The 19172-nt window shown below is 34.9% G+C and overlaps 1 long non-coding RNA gene and 1 pseudogene across 1 annotated transcript in view; one reads left to right on the top strand and one right to left on the bottom strand.

The window, feature by feature from the left end:
* The window catches only part of LOC138155743 (uncharacterized), a 49153-nt gene extending 35441 nt beyond the window's left edge, over positions 1-13712 (bottom strand). The window contains exon 1 of the long non-coding RNA XR_011166981.1: positions 13672-13712. This is a non-coding gene — a long non-coding RNA (uncharacterized lncRNA). The remainder of the gene's footprint in view (positions 1-13671) is intronic.
* A 3166-nt stretch (positions 13713-16878) lies between these two features.
* LOC138156068 (E3 ubiquitin-protein ligase HACE1 pseudogene) lies at positions 16879-18435 on the top strand (annotated as a pseudogene).
* Positions 18436-19172: the final 737 nt, after the last annotated feature.

The raw sequence follows: 19172 nt of genomic DNA, 5'->3' as shown, positions 1-19172 counted from the left end.
TATCCCAGAATGCACACATAAACAAAATAGAGAAAAAAAGATCAATGGATTGGGAATGCAACTGAAAAAGCTAGAAAAAGAACAAATGGAAAAACCCCCAATTAAATACCAAATTGGAAATAATGAAAACCAAAGTAGAGATTAGTAAATTTGAAATTAAGAAAACTACTGAACTAATAAATAAAACTAAGGGATGGTTCAATGAAATAAAATAAATTGTTTTAATAAACCTTTACTCAATTTGATTAAAAAAAAAGAAGAAAACCAAATTTCCAGTATCAAAAATAATAAGAGTAAATTTACCTGCATTGAAGAGGAAATTAAAAAAATTATTAGAAATCATTTTGCCTATTTCAATGCCCATAAGATTGACAATCAGTGAAATGGATGAATATTTACAAAAACTATATGATGCCCAGATGAACAGAAGAGGAGGTAAAATACTTAAATAGCACCATCTGAGAAAAAGAAATTGAAAAAGTCATCAATGTACTCTCTAGGAAAAAATCTCCAGGACCAGATGGATTTAAAAGTGAATTGTATTAAAGATTTAAAGAACAATTAATTTCAATACTGTATAGGCTATTTGGGAAAAGTGGTGGAGTCCTACAAAATTCTTTTTATGATACAAGTATGGTACTGATACCTAAATCAGGAAGAGGCAAAACAGAGAAAGACAATTATAGACCAATTTCCTAAATGAATATAGATGCAAAAAAAGTTAAATAAAATATTAGCAAAAAAATTGCAGCAACTTATCATGAGAATAATAAAATTAGATCAGATAGAATTTAAACAAGGAATGCAAGACTGGTTCAATATAAGGATAACTATCAGTATAATTGATCATATCAACAAAAACTAGTAGCAATAATAAGATTATCTGATTAGATGCAGAAAAAGCTTTTGACAAAATACTACACCCATTCCTATTAAAAACATTAGGAAACAGGAATAAATGAAATCTTCCTTAAAATAATAAGTAGCATCTACCTAAATCCATCAGCAAGTATTATATGTAATGGGGATAAGCTTGAAGCATTTCCAGTAAGATCAGGAGTGAAATAAGGATGTCCACTATCACCCCTATTATTCAATTTGGTACTAAAAATGTTAGCTGTGGCAATAAGAGTAGAAAAAGAAATTGAATGAATTCAAATAAGCAAAGAAGACACTAAGCTATCACTCTTTGCAGATGATATGATGATATACTTAGAGAATCCTTGAGAATCAAGTAAAAAACTACTTGAAGAAATAATCAACTTTACCAAAGATGCAGGATATAAAAGAAAGCCACATAAACGGCATTCCTAAATATTTCTAACAAATCCCAATAGGAAGAAAGAGAAATTCCATTTAATGTTTCTGTAGACATTACAAAATATTTGGGAGTCTGCCTGCCAAAAGAAACCCAGGAACTATATGAGCACAATTACAAAACACTTTTCATATGAATAAAGTCAGATATATATATATATATATATGTATATATCTGGAAAAACACCAGTTGCTCATGGGTATGCCAAACTAATATAATAAAAATGACAATTCTAGATAAAATAATTTCCCTATTTACTGCCCTACCAGTCAAACTACCAAAATTATTTTATAGAGCTAGAAAAAACAATAACAAAATTAATCTGAAACAACAAAAGGTCCAGAATATCAAGGGAATGAATAAAAAAGAAATGCTAAGGAAGGGCCGGCCTAGCCATACAAGATCTTAAACTGTATGATAAAGCAGCAATCATCAAACCTATTTGGTACTGACTAAGAAATATAGTGCTGGATCAGTGGAATAGATAAGGTACTTAAGACATAGTAGCCAATGACTATGGTAAATAGTATGGCAGAAATTGGGCATAGACCAATGTCTTATACCATATACCAAAATAAAGTCAAAATTCATTCACAATTTAGATTTAAAGGCTGATACTGTAAGCAATATGGGAGAGCAAAGAATAGTTTACCTGTCAAATTTATGGAGAAGCAAAGTGTATATGACTAAACAAGAGATAGAGAGCATTACAAAATACAAGATGGATATTTTTTATTACTTCAAATTGAAAAGGTTTTGTACAAACAAAGCCAATATAACCAAGATTAAGAGGGGAGCAGAAAATTGGGAAAGAATTTTTACTATCAGTATCTCTGATAAAGGCCTCGCTTCTAAAATATAAAGAGAAGTTAGTCAAATTTATAAGAATATGTCATTCCCCAATTGATAAGTGGTCAAAGGATATGAATAGGCAGTTTTCAGAGTAAGAAATTAAAGACATTGGGGCGTCTAGATGACAGAGTGAGTAAGAGTGCTGGCCCCAGAGTCAGGAGGACCCAGGATCAGTTCTGGACTCGCCTACTCAATACCCACACAAAAAAAAACAGCTGTGAAAACTTGGGCAAGTTACTTACCCCCAATGGTTTTTTTTAAAGAAATTAAAGACATCTAGAAACAAATGAAAAATTAAAAAATAGAAATACAAATAAAAACACTCTTAGTTACTACATCTCACTGGTTAGATTAGCTAACAAAACAAAACGTAAATGATAAATGCTGGAGAAGATGTGGGAAAATTGGAAAATTAATGCATTGTTGGTGAAGTTGTAAACTAATCCAGCTGTTCTGTAGAGCAATTTGGAACTATGCCCAAAGAACTACAAAAATGTGTATACCTTTTGACCCAGCAATACCACTTCTAGGGCTATATCCAAATGGGATCATAAAAGTGGAAGGAGGATTTCTATGAACAAAAATATTTATAGCAGCTCTTTTTGTGGTGACAAAGAATTGGAAATCAAGGGGATGCCCATGAATTACAGAATGGCTAAACAAGCTGTGCCATATGAATGTAATGGAAAACTATTGTGCTATAAGAAATGAGGAGCAGACATACTTCATAGTAACTTGGAGAGACATAAAATGATGCTGAATAAAGGGAGCAGAACCAGGAGAGCATCGTACACAATTACAGACACATTGTATCTGTGACAGCTAACTTTGATAGACTGGCCTCTTCTCAGCAATACAAGGCTATAAGACAACTCCAAAAGACTCATGATGGAAAAGGCTATCCACATACAGAGAAAGAATTACAGAATCTGAATGCAGATTGAAACAAACTACTTTGTCTCTTTTTTGTTTTCTTTTGTTTCTTCTTTCTTGTTGTTCATTCCATTGGTCATAATTCTTCACAACTTGACTAGTGTTTGGTGTGAAGTTATATGTAAAGTTTATATCAGATTGCATGCTGCTATAGGGAGGAAGGTAGGAGGGGAAAGAGGAGGAGAAAATTTGGAACTCAAAGTTTGTGGAACTGAATATTGTAAACTAAAAGCAAACACATTTTAAAAAATAAATAGTCAAAAATGAATGTTTTTTAATGAAAAGAAGCAGCTTTGTATTCTGAACATTCTAGATCATTATTTTTCTAAATAAAACTCATATTCTTCTCTCCTTTTTTTCATTTCTGGGTCTAGATCACCTACTAGCTTTATTACTTGCCGAAGATAATTGGTACTGATGGTCTAAATCCAAAAGCAAGTAATCATTTGGACAAGACTCATGGTTCCTCTCTTAAATATGTTTTCTTCCATATTTTGTTTAATTGTTTAGGTCAATCTCTTTCATGCATATGTTTAACTCATTGAATAGGTGTTGTGCTAATTATACTTAATTCTAGAATACTACAATGTGCATAGGGGAGGGAGTTGGGCAGAGTCAAGATAGCAGAGTGAGGGATAATAATTTTGCCTTAGTTCTCTCACAACCTCCTTCACAATGACCTAGAAAGCATTCCAAAATGAATTCAGATTGGGAAAGCCAAGGAAAAACCTAAGTGAGTCTTTTTTTCCCCCACAGCCCAGGGAAGCTTAGAAAGATAGAGAGATCTGTAGATACTAGAGTAAAGGCTAACCAGGTATGCAACACAATAGCAGTGACCCAACAACAGGCTAAAGCACCATGGATTGTGATGTCAGCAAAAGAGAAAAGGATTTTATTTACTTTTTTGTTTTGATTTAAATTCTATTTTATTTTTTCCCACAATCACGTATCAAGAAAAATTTTTGCACTCATTTTTACAAGATTTTGAGTTCCAAATTTTTCTCCCTCTCTTCCCCTCTTCTGAAAATGGTAGGAAGTTTGATATAGTTTATACATATGCTATCTTGTAAAACGTTTCCATACTTATCATGGTTGTGGAAGAAGAAAAAGATCAAAAGGGGGAAAAGAATAAAGTAAATTAAAAAAATATGCTTCAATCTGCATTCAGAATCCAGCAGCTCTTTATCTGGATATGGATAACAATTTCCTTTGTGAATCCTTTGCACTTATCTTGCATCACTGCATTGCTGAGAAAAGCCGAGCTGATCATCACACAACATTGCTGATACTGTGTACAATCTTTTCCTGGTTCTGCTCATTTCACTTTACATCACTTGGTATTGGTCTTTCCAGGTTTTTCTGAATTGTGCCTCTTCATTGTTTCTTATGGCACAATAGTATTCTATTACATTCATATGTCATGGTTTGTTCAGCCATTCTCCAATTGATGGATGTTACCTCAATTCCAATATATTGCCAAGATCAATTTATTTTTAATATGTGGGTCCTTTTTCCTTTTTTATTATCTCTTTGGGGTATAGAATTAGTAGTGGTATTGCTGGGTATGTACAAAGGGTATATGCATAGTTTGGTTGCCCTTTGAGCATAATTCCAAATTGCTCTCCAGAATAGTTGGATCAGTTCTCAACTCTACCAACAGTGCAGTAGTGTCCCTATTTTCCCACATCTTCTCCAACATTTATCATTTTCTTCTTTCTGTCATATTAACCAATCTGATTGGTGTCAGGTGGTATTTCAGAGTTGTTTTAATTTGTGTTTCTCTAACCAAAAGTGATTTAAATCACTTCTTCATGCCTGAAGAGAGTTTTGATTTTTCATTTGAAAACTACCTATTCATATCCTTTGACCATTTATCAAATGGGGAATGGTTTGTATTCTCACAAATTTGACACCACTCTCTATACTTTTGAGAAATGAGGACTTTATCAGAGATGCTGGCTGTAAAGATTGCATCCCAGCTTTCTGCATTCCTTCTAATCTTGGTTGCATTGGCTTTGCTTGTACAAAAGCTTTTCAATTAATATCATCAAAATTATCTATTCTACATTTTGTAATGCTGTCTATCTTATGTTTGATCATGAATTCTTCCATCCATCATACATCTGACAGGTAAACTATTCTTTATTCTTCTAATTTGATTACTTCATTGTCTATGGTACCTTTTAGCAAGATATAGCTTCCTTTCTTATCTCTTTGAATTAGGTCTACTTTTTTCTTTTTCTTTGCTAAAATGATAATTGCTACTCCTGCTAATTTTTCACTTCAGCTGAATAGATAGATTCTTCTCTAACCCCTTACCTTTACTCTGTGTGTGTTTTTATGTTTCAAGCATGTTTCCTCTAAGCATCATATTGTAGGATTCTGGTTTTTTATCCACTATGCTATTTGCTTCCATTTTATGGGAGAGTTCATCCCATTCACAATCACAGTTATGATTACTACCTATGTATTCCCCTCCACCCCATACTTCCTATTTTTGTACTCTTTATCCTTTCACCCTTTCTCACCTCTCCAGTGTTTTGTTTCTGTCTACTATCTGCCCTGATCTGTCTTCCATTCTGTCAGTTCCAACACACCCATCTTTGTTTAATATTCTTCTCTACTAATACCCAGTTAGGTAAGATAGGATCTCTATGTTCAACAGATTGTGTATATTATTCCCTCTTTGAGTCAATACTAATGAGAATAAGGTTCAGACAATGTCCATTGCCCCCCTCCCATCTTCCCCTCCACTGTAAAAGGTCTTTCTAACCTCTTCATATGAGATAAGTTACCCCATTCTATCTGTCCCTTCCTTCTGCACCCATTGTATTCCTCTTTATCATCCCTTTTTTTTACATCATTCCCTCAGATTCACCTTATACCCATACCTTTGGTCTATTCATATTCCTTTATCTGTACTGTCAGTAATATAATTTTTAAGAGTTACAAGTGTCATCTTCCTGTGTATGGATATAAACAGTTAAGCTCTGTTGAATTTCTTGTTTACTTTTCACTTTTTACCTGTTTATACTTCTCGTGTGTCTTGATATTGCAGATCACATTTTTGCTTTAGTTCAGGTCTTTTCTTTATGAAGTCTTCAAGTCCTTCTATTTTGTTGAATGACTATTTCCCCCCTTGATGTATTATGCATAATTTTGCCTCGTAAGTGATTCTTGATTGTAGTCCTACCTCCTTTTCCCTATAGAATATCATGTTCCATTACCTCCAGTCCTTTAATTGTTGCAGCTGCCAAGTCCTGTGTGATCCTGTTTGTTACTCCCAGATATATGAATTGTCTATGGCCACTGTAGTATAACTTTTTTCCTTAACCTGATAGTTCTAAAATTTGGCTATCATGTTCCTTACGGTTTTTGTGTTGGGGTCTCTCTCCTGAGGTGATTGGTGTATTCTTTCAATGCCTATTTTGACCTCTGGATCTAGGACATCAGAGCAGTTTTCCTTGAAAATTTCTTGAAAGATGCTATCCAGGTCCTACTTTTGATTGTGGCTTTCAGGTAGTTCAATGATTCTGAGATTGTGTCTCCTGGATCTATTTTCCAGGCCAGTTAGCTTTTGTGTGTGTGTGTGTGTGTGTGTGTGTGTGTTTTTCCATTTGACCAATTGTACTCTTTAAGGAGTTGTCCGCTTCAGTGGATTTTTGTATCTCCTTTTCCATTTGACCAATTATACTTTTTAAGCAATTTTCCAAGCTATTGAGTCTTTTTTCCCTATAATTCTCTTGCTTCAAATTGTCATTTCTTTTCCCCATTTTTCTTCTACCTCTCAGATTATTTTTAGTCTGCTTTTTTTTTTTTTTGCTTTTTGGAGGGCAATTGGGGTTAAGTCACTTGCCAAGGTCACATGGCTAGTTTTTGTGTTAAGTGTCTGAGGCCAGATTTGAACTCAGGACCTCCTGACTCCAGGGCCAGTGCTCTATTCACTGCACCACCTAGCTGCCCCTTTAGTCTGCTTTTTAAGCTCTTCCATGAGTTCTTTCTGGCCTTGTGACCACTTCCTATTTTTCTTTGAGTTTTTGCCCATAGATGTTTTGACATTGTTGTCCTCTTCTGAGTTTGTGTCTTGATCTTCCCTGTCACCATAATAGCTTTCTATAGTCATATTCAATTTTTTTAAATCATTTTTGCTCATCTTTTTGACCTGTATTTCTTTCTTTCTTTTAAATTTGATCTCTGCTCCCAGAATGGAAAGGGCTCTTTTTCAGGATTTTTGTGCCAATAGCTGCAGGTCCTGGCTGTTTACCTGGTGCTATGACAATGTTGCCCTGAGGCCCATGAGAGACTTTCATATCTGGTACAGTATTGGGGGAGTAGGGTGGTTGTAGCTTTCACTGCTGGAGGTTGTAGGGCCCTGAACTTTACCTGGAACTAAGCTGGTGTCCTAGTGGTGGTGTCTGGCATGTACTGAGGACAGATGGGATTTTTCTTCATTTCCCTGGGCTACATTGAAGTATGTGTAGATCTAGTTGCTGGAGGATGCCTGTTTACCCTAGATGCATTGAGGCATATGGAGGTCTGGTGACTGAAAGATGTCCATTCACTGTAGGTTTCTGGTCTGCACTCAAGGACATGGTGGTTATTGAATGTGGAGTCTGCTACCCCTGGCTGTTGACATTTGCCTGTTCCTCCACACTGGGATACAGAATAACCTGCTGGTTTGCTGAGATGGGGCTTGCTGATGACTTGCTAGGATATTTCTTGTCCTGGAATGTGCTTCTTTTTTTTTTTAACCAAGTGAGATTGACCTCTTTTGCCACTCCAAGAAAAAAGAGGATTTTAAAACTCAAAATCAAGCAGCATAAGAAAAAAAATGGAAAAGAATTAGGGGCTATTCAAAATAATTATGAAATGAGAATTAATTAGGTTAAAGAGATATAAAAATACTGAAGAAAATAATGCCTTAAAAATCTAGAATGCACACAATGTCATCCTCTATTAGCAACATTCAACATCCTCCTTTGCAATGCTTTTAAAGTTGCTTTTTATTCTAACTCAGGATTAGCTCTTCCAGTCATCTCTCTTTCATTGACAAAGAAAATAAGTGTTTGCTGGCTGAGGCAGTTTCTAGGATCTTTGGGGCTTTATGTTATGTTTATTTATTTTCCTTTATTAGACTTATGTTAAAATTGTGATAGATTGTGTCACTATTTTCTTTTACCTTATTTCTCATTTTTTTACATTAATATTTGGTTGAACAGGTAAGAGTTATTCATTTCTATTTACCAATTCTTCTATTTAGTTATTAATTTTGAACTTTGCTCTATGAGTCAATAGTCTAATTATAAGTGGACAACACATTGGAAAATTACTCTGACAGGAGCAACTGATAATTTTCTGCTTATTGAAATTAATTTCATATTTTGTGTTATCATTCACAGCACATGAATACCAGTCATGATAAATCTCCATGAGACTTCTAGGTGACCCACAAACTTACAGTCACTTTTAATTACTAATTCTGAAGCGTATTTTCCAACATGTTTTTACAGTTTGCTACATCCATTTTCAAAAAATATAGATCATTAGTAATCGATCTGGAAAATCCCATAAAGTTCATCAAAGAAGCTCTCTATACCTTTATTCTTAAAACAAGATGGTGCATAAACTGACATTATCTTCTTGATAGTCTTTTAGCTTATGCTTGTGATGAACAGTGCAAAGTGAGGTTACTATGTATTCCATCAAATAAAATTTATTTTTGCCTTTTAGTACGTCATGGAAAAAAAAAACTTTTCAAATTCCCACATATATCTTTGCAAAGATGACCTGAAAGCTATTCTTCCAATTAATGAAAGCATCATTATGTGTTCTAGTTTTGTTTATGGAGAACATGCCAGTAGTAATGTAATTTAGAAACTTTTAGCGGTATATAAACTTTGGGCCATTTGAAGAGAATATCACGTACGAAATACTAACAGTTAAATTAATGTTCAGAGATGGTCTAAAAGTTATATAATTTTTAATATTCCATGGTTTTTTTTTGCTATTCTCCCACCATCACTGAAAAAAAACTAAAAGGTTTACATAGAAATTAAGGCAATTAACAAAAAATTTTTACATGTCCCAGTGGGCAAAAAATTCATCACCTAATTATCAATATACTGATGATGTCTTTCCAAATTTAGTATGACTAGTTCTCTGAAAAGAAATACAACCTGTTCTAAGAATCATACTCAAAGTCTTTTTTCACTTGGTTGAACTTGCATTCTTCTGGAATAGTCTTTGAGATCCCATAATCACTTCCTGTCATGATATGATTAGTTAGGACATCTGTCAATATTGTCTTTTTAAAGCCATTTTAATAAATTTACTTATTTTTAGTTTTCAACATTCACTCCATAAGACTTTGCATTTCAAATTTTTTCTCCCTCCCTCTCCCCCAACAATCCCCAAAATGGTGTGCAATTTTATATAGGGTCTACTTATTCATTCATATTAAACATAGTTTCACTTTAGTCATGATGTAAAGAAAGTTAAAACTAATGGGAGGAATCAGGAGAAAGAAGAAACAAAACAACAAAAGAAAAGGAGAGCAAATAGTATGCTTCCATCTACATTCAGACTCCAAAGTACTTTCTCTGGATGTGGATAGCATTTTCCATTGTGAGTTTTTTGGAGTTGTCTTAGCTTCTTGCATTGCTGGGAAGAGTTAAGTCTATCAAAGTTATTCATCACACATTGTGGTTGTTACATGTACAATGTTCTCCTGTTCTGCTCATTTTACTCACCATCTATTAACATAAATATTTCAAGTTTTTCTGAAATTCACTTGCTCCTCATTTCTTATAGCACAATAGTATTCCATTACATTCATATACCACAACTTGTTCAGTCATGCTCCAATTGATGGCAATCCCCTCAATTTCCAATTTTGGTTACCACAAAAACAGCTGCTAATAATTATTTTTGTGCATATGGGTCCTTTTTCCGTTTTTATGATCTTTTGGGATACAGACTTAGAAGTACTACTGCTGGGCCAACAGTTTTACAGCTCTTGTGGCATAATTTTAAATTGCTCTCCAGAATGGTTGGACAAGTTCACAACTCCACCAGCAATAAAACAGTGTTCCAATTTTCCCACATCTTCTACAATATTAGTCATTTTCCTGTTTTTTCATGCTAGTCAATCTGATAGATCTTATGTGATACCTTCAAGTTCTTTTGATTTGCATTTCTCTGGTCAACAGTGATTTAGAGCTTTTTTTAAAGATGATTATTGATAGGTTTAATTTCTTCATCTTAAAACTGCCTTTTTAAATCCTTTGGCCATTTGTCAGTTGGGGAATGACTTGTATTTTTATAAATTTGACTCAGTTCTCTACATGTTTTAGTAATGAGACCTTTATCAGAGACACTGGTAGTAAAAACTCTTTCCCAGTTTTCTGCTCCCATCCTAACCTTGTTTGCATGACTTTGCTTCTACAAAAACTTTTCAATTTAATATAGTTAAAATTATCCATTTTGCATTTCATAATGTTCTCTCTTGTTTGGTCATAAATTCTTCCATTATCCATAAATCTGACAGGCAAACTTATCCTTGCTCTCTCAGTTCTTACAGTATCAGTCTTTTTATTTAAATCGTGTACCCACTTTGACTTTATTTTATTGTAGGGTATAAGATGTAGGTCTATGTCTACTTTCTGCCATGCTATTTTCCAATATTTCCAGCAGTTTTTGTTAAATAGTGAATTCAAATTCCACAAGATGGAGTCTTTGGGTTTATCAAACACTAGATTACAATTATCATAGACTACTGTGTCTTATATAGCTAACCTATTCCAATGACCCACCATTCTTTTCCTTTGCCAGTACCAAGTGGTTTTGGGGATTGCTGCTTTGTAATACAATTTAATATCTGGTATGACTAGACAATCTTCCAGTGTATTTCTTTTCATTAATTCCTTTGATGTTCTGGATCTTTTGTTCTTCCAGATGAATTTTGTTATTATTTTTTCTAGGTCTAGAAAATAATTTTTGCTTGTTTGATTGGTATGACACTGAAGTAAAAAATTAATTTAGAAATGTATTTTTTATTATTTTAACTTGGCTTACCCATGAGCAAATGGTATTTTTTTCCAATTATTTAGATCTGACTTTATTTATGTGAAAAGTATTTTGTAATTGTGTTCATATACTTCCTGGGTTTTTTTTAGAAGGTAGACTCCCAAATATTTTTGTAATGTCTACAGTAACTTTCAATAGAATTTCTCTTTCTATCTCTTCCTGTTAGCTTTGTTAGTAATATGTAGAAATGTCAGTGGATTGTGTGGGTTAATTTTATATCCTATAACTTTGCTAAAATTGTTTATTATTTCAAGTAATTTTTTGCTTGCTTCTCTAGGATCAATATTGTCTTAATATTCCAGTAAAAACAGCAATAAAAAATACCAAGAAGCAAAAGTCACAGAAATCCAGTGTAAGGACAGAGCCAAGATGGCAGAGTAGAAGCAGCAACCCAGATGAACTTTTCCAACAGTCCTCTCCAAACAACTTTGAAATATGGTCAATTCTCATTCTGGAGTGGCCTAGCCAAGAAAATGTCAAGGCAAAATATTTTTCCAGACCTATACACCTTAGAAGGTCAATATGACAGATCTATGACTTACTTGCACAAAAATGTTTATAGCAGCTTTTTTTGTGGTGGCAAAAAACTGGAAATTGAGGGGATTTCCATCAACTGGGAAATGACAAGAAGTTGTGTCATATGATTGTAATAAATTATTCTTGTGCTATCCAAAATGATTATAAGGATGGTTTCAGAAAACTGTAGGAAGATCTATATAAATGATGCAGAGTGAAGTGAGCAGAAACATATCACTGTACACAGCAACAACAATATCATAATGGTGATCAACTGTGAAAGACTTCAATACAATGATCTAAGACAATTCTGAAAAATTCATGATGAAAAATGCTCTATCACATTACTTACCTTCTTAGTGAGTAGGGAGGGACTGGAGGGAGGAAGAGAATTTGGAACTCAACATTTTTTTTAAAAGAATGTTGAAATAAATAAATAGTAAATTTTAAATTTAAAGAAAACACATTGTAGTGGTCCAGAAACTACTGATTTTGCAAGTCTTCCTTTCTTAGATAGGGTATATTTCTGCTCTTAATCTGTGAGAGATCATCTCCTTTTTCTGTAATCTCCTCTGTCTGGAGGAGGCATCCCATTTGAGAAATTTTTGTGTTCTATGAAGCCTTTCGAATGGTGCCTCTCCCACTACAATATAAGGGGTAGGAAATCAAACAATTACCTCTCTCTATAAATACCTTGGACTTCATTGGCTTTATTAAGTCCCATTATGGCTTCTCACATGTGCCTGTATAAAATTAGTAATAGTGTCAAGATCCCAAGATAACTATCCACTGGGTCCAAAACATGATTCTTGAATGCACATTGATCTTCTTTCACCTCTTACCATGTTACCCATGCCTATGCACTCCTTGCTAGCTTATTCACAGATGAATTCTTCCTCTCCAGACATTCAGTTGTAGCATTCTCTTTTGGTTTATAGAAACACATATATGCATTTTGGTTTTGGGGATGGGGGGTTGCCCTTTTCTATGTAATTTCCCTCTTTTTTATCTCAAATGTTTTAGTTTGAGAAAAATGGAAAAAGTTTATAATAGCTGTGGAATGAATGATAGGGATGAACTGAAGGTGAAAAGAAAGAATATTATGCAGTGTTTGGGGCTAATTTTAGGTTAAATAGTATAAATGTGTAACACACTGTAAAGCCATGCATGAGCAGCTTGAATAGCTTTCAAGGTTGTGATTACATAGTATAGTGACCTCTCTTTTTATTCAATAATGAATCAGAGCAAAACATTCACAGAAAATCAAGGTACAGCATTCACCATGTCACAACTCAACAACTTATCACTAAAATGGCCACATAGTTTTCACCACAGTGGCCACATGGTTTTCAACAAAGCACATTCATTTAGTCAATCACAAAATCCTTAATTCAATCACAAAGTACAAAAGTCAAAATTCTCCACCCCTAGTTAACAGTAAATCATAATCTTCTCAGTCAGTACACAGTATCCAAGTAAAATCTTCTTTCAGTTTGACTCGAGGCTGGCTCTCAGCTTCCATGGTTCCTCTTCCATGGTCCCAGCTTCCAACTGTCACCTGGGTTCAAAGGCAGGCAGCTCCCAGTTCCTTGTCCAGCTCCTTGTCCATTTCTTCATCCAGTTCCCATTCCATATTGAAGTTCACAGTGTGCAGTCCACCTCAAGTCCTTCACAGTTCCTGTTTCTGGGAAAACAAAGCTTGACAGAGCCACAATAATATTCATGCACATTGCTGGCACCATCATCAATTCACTATCTGACTGTGAGATCAACTCAGACACACCAACAAGGTTTAAGAACTCAACACAAATCATCAACATAGCAATCAACACAGACCCACAAACAAGGTCCAAGAGGTCAGCACAAATCATCAACACAGAAATCAACACAGACCTACAAGTAAAGCTTAAGAGGTCAGCACAAATCATCAGTAAAGTCCCAGAACCTCCAAAACCCTCCTCCAGGACTTCTATGCACATACAACAAGAAAATCCTCTTTCAGGGCTTCCAGTAAGGTCCCAGAGCTTCTGTATAAAGTATCACATAAAAATATCAGCACAGACAGAGCAGACAGAGTGCCGGGATAAACAAGTATTCTCCTTCTTGACTCTGCCACCACAAGAGTCCTCTTCTCAGTTCTGCTGTCTCCTTGTATGTGGTAATTAGCTCCTCCCTTTCCTGTTGCAGAAGTTCATGAGTTCTAGGGTTAACAAGTTGTGGGGTTCACACATTCTGTTTCTTAACAGACTTTGATACAACACTCAAAAGAAACTTGAAGTGAAAGAAGGTGTTAATTCAATAGCTGAAACAAGGTGTGAAGTACTTCTGTGCTTGCCATGACACATACCAACTAAGAACTACTTAATAAATTATCCCAACTAGGACTTCAAAGTGGGAACCGGAAATTTAGTGGGAACCCAAGGATGGGGATTAGCATGATGGAAATAGCAGTATTTCTAGAGCTTTTGAAGGGGAAGGATTTTGCATTTTTGAAATTACTTTTGAGATATATTAAAGACTGTGAAGGGCCAGTGATGGATAGACTGTCAAATAACACAGTCTTCAAAAGAGGAAATATAAATTAATAAGTACTCAAAAATGTTCTATCCAACAAACAAATGAATAAATAAAGGAAATTTGAAGTATCATCTCATATCCCTCATACTGGGGAAATAATTAAAAGCAATGAAACTCAATGATAACAGGTTTGGAGGAAACATATACACCCACTCATTGTTTTTAGAATTACAAATTCATCTTTTTTAAGGCAACCTCATGGTACTAAGTAACTTATAAAAAATTCATAAACATAAGTATACCCCTTGATCACAATAATTTCACCTTTAGTAATACTTCCTGACTGCATAAAACAAATGAAAAGGGGTGGGGTGGGGGAAGGATTTAATTATATTGATGAAATACGGAACTTGTTGAGTAACTCTTCTTTAAAATACACCTAAGGAAAATTGAAGCAAAGGTAGATAATTGAATATGGACATGAAAGAATGACATATTTCTGTGAGATAAGGAAGACAAAATCCTAAAATAATCTGAGATGTGATCAATAATAAGATCAAAATGGAGTTGCTAGCTAAATTGAGAACCACAGAACAGATCAGAAAAGAATCAAGGATGGGCTTGGACTTATGTTGAATATGGAATGAATAATAGTAATTGATGACAGAAAAGGTAGAACTTTTTACTTCTATTTTACTTCTATTTTCTCTTCCAATGAGAATGATTTTCAAACTGGGAAGGATAGAATCAAAGGAGTGTTTAACAAGTAATTGAAAGACAAGTTAGGCAATGGCAAAAAGGAATCTAACCACTTGCAATGACTTTAATGACTAGTTATAAATGAATTCCATCCCAGGTAATGAAAGAACTGAACAACGTGATTTCTGTCAGTAATCTTTGAAAAAATTGGGAAATTGAAATACGTTCTACAAGACTACAGGCAGTCAAATATCATTCCAGTTTTGAAGAAGGTAAATCTTCTTCAAACTATCAACTGACAATCCTAATCTTAGATCCTGTTAAAATTTTTTAATATATTGTTGGAAGGATGATCTGTGAACTCTTTCATGGGGAATCAGAGATTGTTATGATTAAACAATAGTTGCCTGTGAAGAAGTGAGGTATAGCAGAGAAAGCAGGGACATAAGAAGCATGAAGAGCTGGGTTTAAGTCTGAATTTTGAAACATAGATGCTGCAACTGATTTTTCTTAAAAATTCATATCGTCAATCCTACTGGCAATAACCATTCCACATCTTTCCTACTGCTGAAGATTTCTCCTAGCTAAAGACAAGAATACCAAATTGTCAACCTATAGAAGGAGGATGTAAATGTTCCTGTTTGGGTGTTTTGTTTTGTTTTGTTTTCCTTTTGGAGGGAAATTGGGGTTAAGTAACTTGCCCAAGGTTACACGGCTAATTTTTTTGTGTTAAGTGTCTGAGGCTGGAATCGAACTCAGGTCCTCCCAAATCCAGGGCTGGCACTTTTACTCACTGCACCACCTAGCCACCCTGTTCCTATTTGTTTTAACACAAGTTCATAGTACATTTTAACAATTGTCTCATTTTAATAAAGATGAAAAAGGAGTTCTAGAACACAAAACTCTTTTGATACCATTAATGATTGGAAATATATCTATCATGATTCCGTTCCTATCAGCTCTGAATTCATGAGTAGTATTTAGATTCAGGATGTAGAACCATTCATAGTTCTCAAAGTGCAGTATGGGAATCATTGGGAGTCCTCCAGAGTCTTCCATGGATTCAAATTATTTTTCATAATAATATCAAGTTGTTTTAATTTCTAATACAATTAATATTAATAGGGAGAAGGAGGTCACAAATAATTTTTAAGAGTGTAAAGGGATCATGAGACCAACAAAGGTTGAGAACCAATTGGCCTAGAACATGTCACAGTATCATGCACTTTGCCACATACTTTGTTAATGTTTATGAATGCAAAATGGCCTTTGAGGCAAAGCCATCCCAGGATGTAGAGCAAGGCATGTCTAGGGAAAACCTCTGGAATTGTGAATAAATGTACATGACTAGGAGTGGTCAGTGGAGAATTCTGGGAAGATCAAGGAGAAAGAGACAGAGATAGAAATATGAGGAGAGGAAAGAAGGGAGAGTAAGTGAGAGGGATAAGGAAAAGAGAAGTGAAGAAGGAGGAGGAGCAGGAGTAGGAGGATGAGGAGGAAAAGAAGAAGAAATGAGTTTTTCACTGTAAATAAAAGAATAGTGTGAAAGGACTGTTTCCTCCCCAAAGCTTGCATCTAGAGGTACTATGAAAATTGATGAATCCAAATATATCTATATATACACTACATTTTCTACCAATGGGGGTACTGTATCACACACTGTATCTAGACAAAACATCCCTTCACAAATGTTATGTCTTTCTTTCCACCTTCCCAACCCCACCCTGAGGGTAAGGTACCAATGTACTGCTTCTCTCCAGTAATCAAGGAGAAATAACTTTTTTCCTCCCCGAAGTTATACAACAAATCCCTAGTTGCCACACTTTCACTATGCTGATCAGTTCTTACTCTTTCCCCCAGTTGAATGTTCTGTTTGCTAGTCCCACTTGAATCCCCAGAACTAGAGCTAGAACCATAACCCTTCATGTCCTGGGGAACTCTAACCTCTCTGGAGCACCATGGGTTTCACCATGAATGTAGGCAAGTAGGTTCCAAGCACTGGCCCAAGTGACTGAGAGAGAGAAAGAGCAAGGTACAGGAAGATGAAGAGAGCATTGGAGCAGCTCAGCTGCCTGACTGGCTAGCTACTCTATGCCCCCACCTTGGAGCAGCCTGAAGGTAATAAAAATGCAATCAACTTAAAGCCCCAAATATATTTTTAAGTTTTTTTCACTTCTTCCTTGAGTGTCCTGAACTGATACCAAGGTTCACACATATCATAAAAGCACAGTCTTTTAAATATAATTTTGAGTGGTTCTACAAACATTTGCATGCAGGGAAATCAGATTCAGATGTGGTACACAGGCAAGTGAATGGAAATTATATCTTTCTGGTTCAGAGATTCTATTTTAGGAGTATCTGTGAAGTTTTGTCTAAAGCAAATTGTGCAAAGCTAACTGAACAGCAGCAAAACAGGGGATTGCTGTGTGTTTCCATGGAGAAGGCATGAGTCAGGTGTTGTGCTTCAGTGGTTTGATATTTTATCTAATGAGATAGTTAATCCTGATTATACTCTATTCACCTAGTCAACTGATTGAACAACTTTTCAGCCTAATAGCAACTCATGTCAATCCTGATCACTGGAACTATTTTCGGTTTGCTGGACAGATCTTAAGTTTAGCTTTGAAACACAGTAGCTTGTTCCTTTGTGTGTCAGACCCTTCATTACTCCATTTGGCATTTTCTGGGCAAAGATACTGGAGTGCTTTGCCATTTCCTTCTCCCACTCATTTTACAGATGAGGAACAGAACCCCAAACAGGGTCAAGTGACTTGCCTAGGGTCACACAGTCAATAAGTGTCTGAGGCTGGATTGGAACTCAGGAAGATGAGTCTTACAGATTTCCAGCCCAGTGCTCTACCCATTGCGTAACCTAGTTGTCCACAGCAGCTAATCAACATTTACTTTTTGACATCATTCTACAGGCAGAATCATGATGTGTTTGGAGCAAAGGAAGAAGTACTTCTGAAACCTGGGGATGCAAATGTCTTGTGAAACAAAGCAACAAGGAATATGTTGAACTTTTTACTGAACTCCCAAAGACAAAAGCTATTCAGTCTCAGATTAGTGGTTTCTTAAAAGGCTTTCACATGTTTATTCCACCTTCCCTTATACAACTTTTTGATGAATATGAAGAGGAGTTTCTGCTTTTTGGTATGCCAGAAGTTGATGTGACTGATTAGATAAAAAATGCAGAATACACAAGTGGATCTGAAAAAGATGATTCATTTGTTCACTGGTTTGGGGAATTTGTGGAAAGCATAACTCAAGAGGAAAAAGTCCTTCTTTTGCAATTTGTTACTAGCTCTTCCAGGATCTCGCAAGTTGTCTTTTTTAATATCAGGGGTGGAAATGGAATGGAAAATTTTACAATAAATATCTGGCCCTATACTCCAAATCTGCTACCAACATCAAGGACATGCATCAACATGCCTGAATATCCAAGTAAGGAAATCCTTAAGGAGAGGTTGCTTGTGGTATTACATTGTGAGAATTGTGGTTACATGATGGCATAATGAAGTCTAGTAAACTCATCTGACTACTGATGCATGATTCAGGGTGACAGAAGTCATTTAAGAAACTATCAACAGAGAAGCAGTCTAAATTCAGGGGTTTAATTCAGGGCTGGGGTTTAAAATTCCTAAAGAATTATTTATATTCCCTTTTATTGTACATTTGTCAAAGTTTATGTTACATTTACCAAAAATACAAATTACAATAAATTTCATTTGTAAATATATATACAAGCACATACATTTACATGTGTACCTATCAACATGTATATAGTTTTGTATTTGAAATAGCTTCTTTCCTTATTCATGTAGCCTTAATCTACACCAAATATGTTAAGCCAAAATCCTATTTTACATTCCATTTCTGCCATTTAACTGTTAGGCTTCAAAGGGTAGTTTCTGTTTGTTTATTTCCATTTTTGTTCTCATCTTGAATCTTATATAGACTCTCCCAGACTTTTTTTTGCTGCATATAAAGTATTTTTTTTTTGTTAGAAAAAAGTGAGATGGGTTGAATTGGTATATAAAGCTAAAAATATGTATTTCCTCACATTGTATCTATAGTGCGATGTTAAGCTTTTTAATATTTTAACATAAAAAATAAAGTTTAGACCAATGACATTGATAAATAGGTGATGAAATGACATCTAATTTGCATATTAAAGTTTACACTGCATTGGACAAAAAAATCCTTTTATGTTAAACAAGTCAAATAATCTTTAGTTCTTACCCCTTCCTTA

The sequence above is a fragment of the Petaurus breviceps genome, unplaced genomic scaffold (genome assembly GCF_028583685.1).
Source record: "Petaurus breviceps papuanus isolate PSGF00001 unplaced genomic scaffold, PetGlider_PUasm1.0 98, whole genome shotgun sequence".
In the NCBI taxonomy this organism is placed as follows: Eukaryota; Metazoa; Chordata; class Mammalia; order Diprotodontia; family Petauridae; genus Petaurus; species Petaurus breviceps.
Note: the sequence above shows the minus strand (reverse complement) of the source record. Positions and strands in the feature narration are given on the sequence as shown.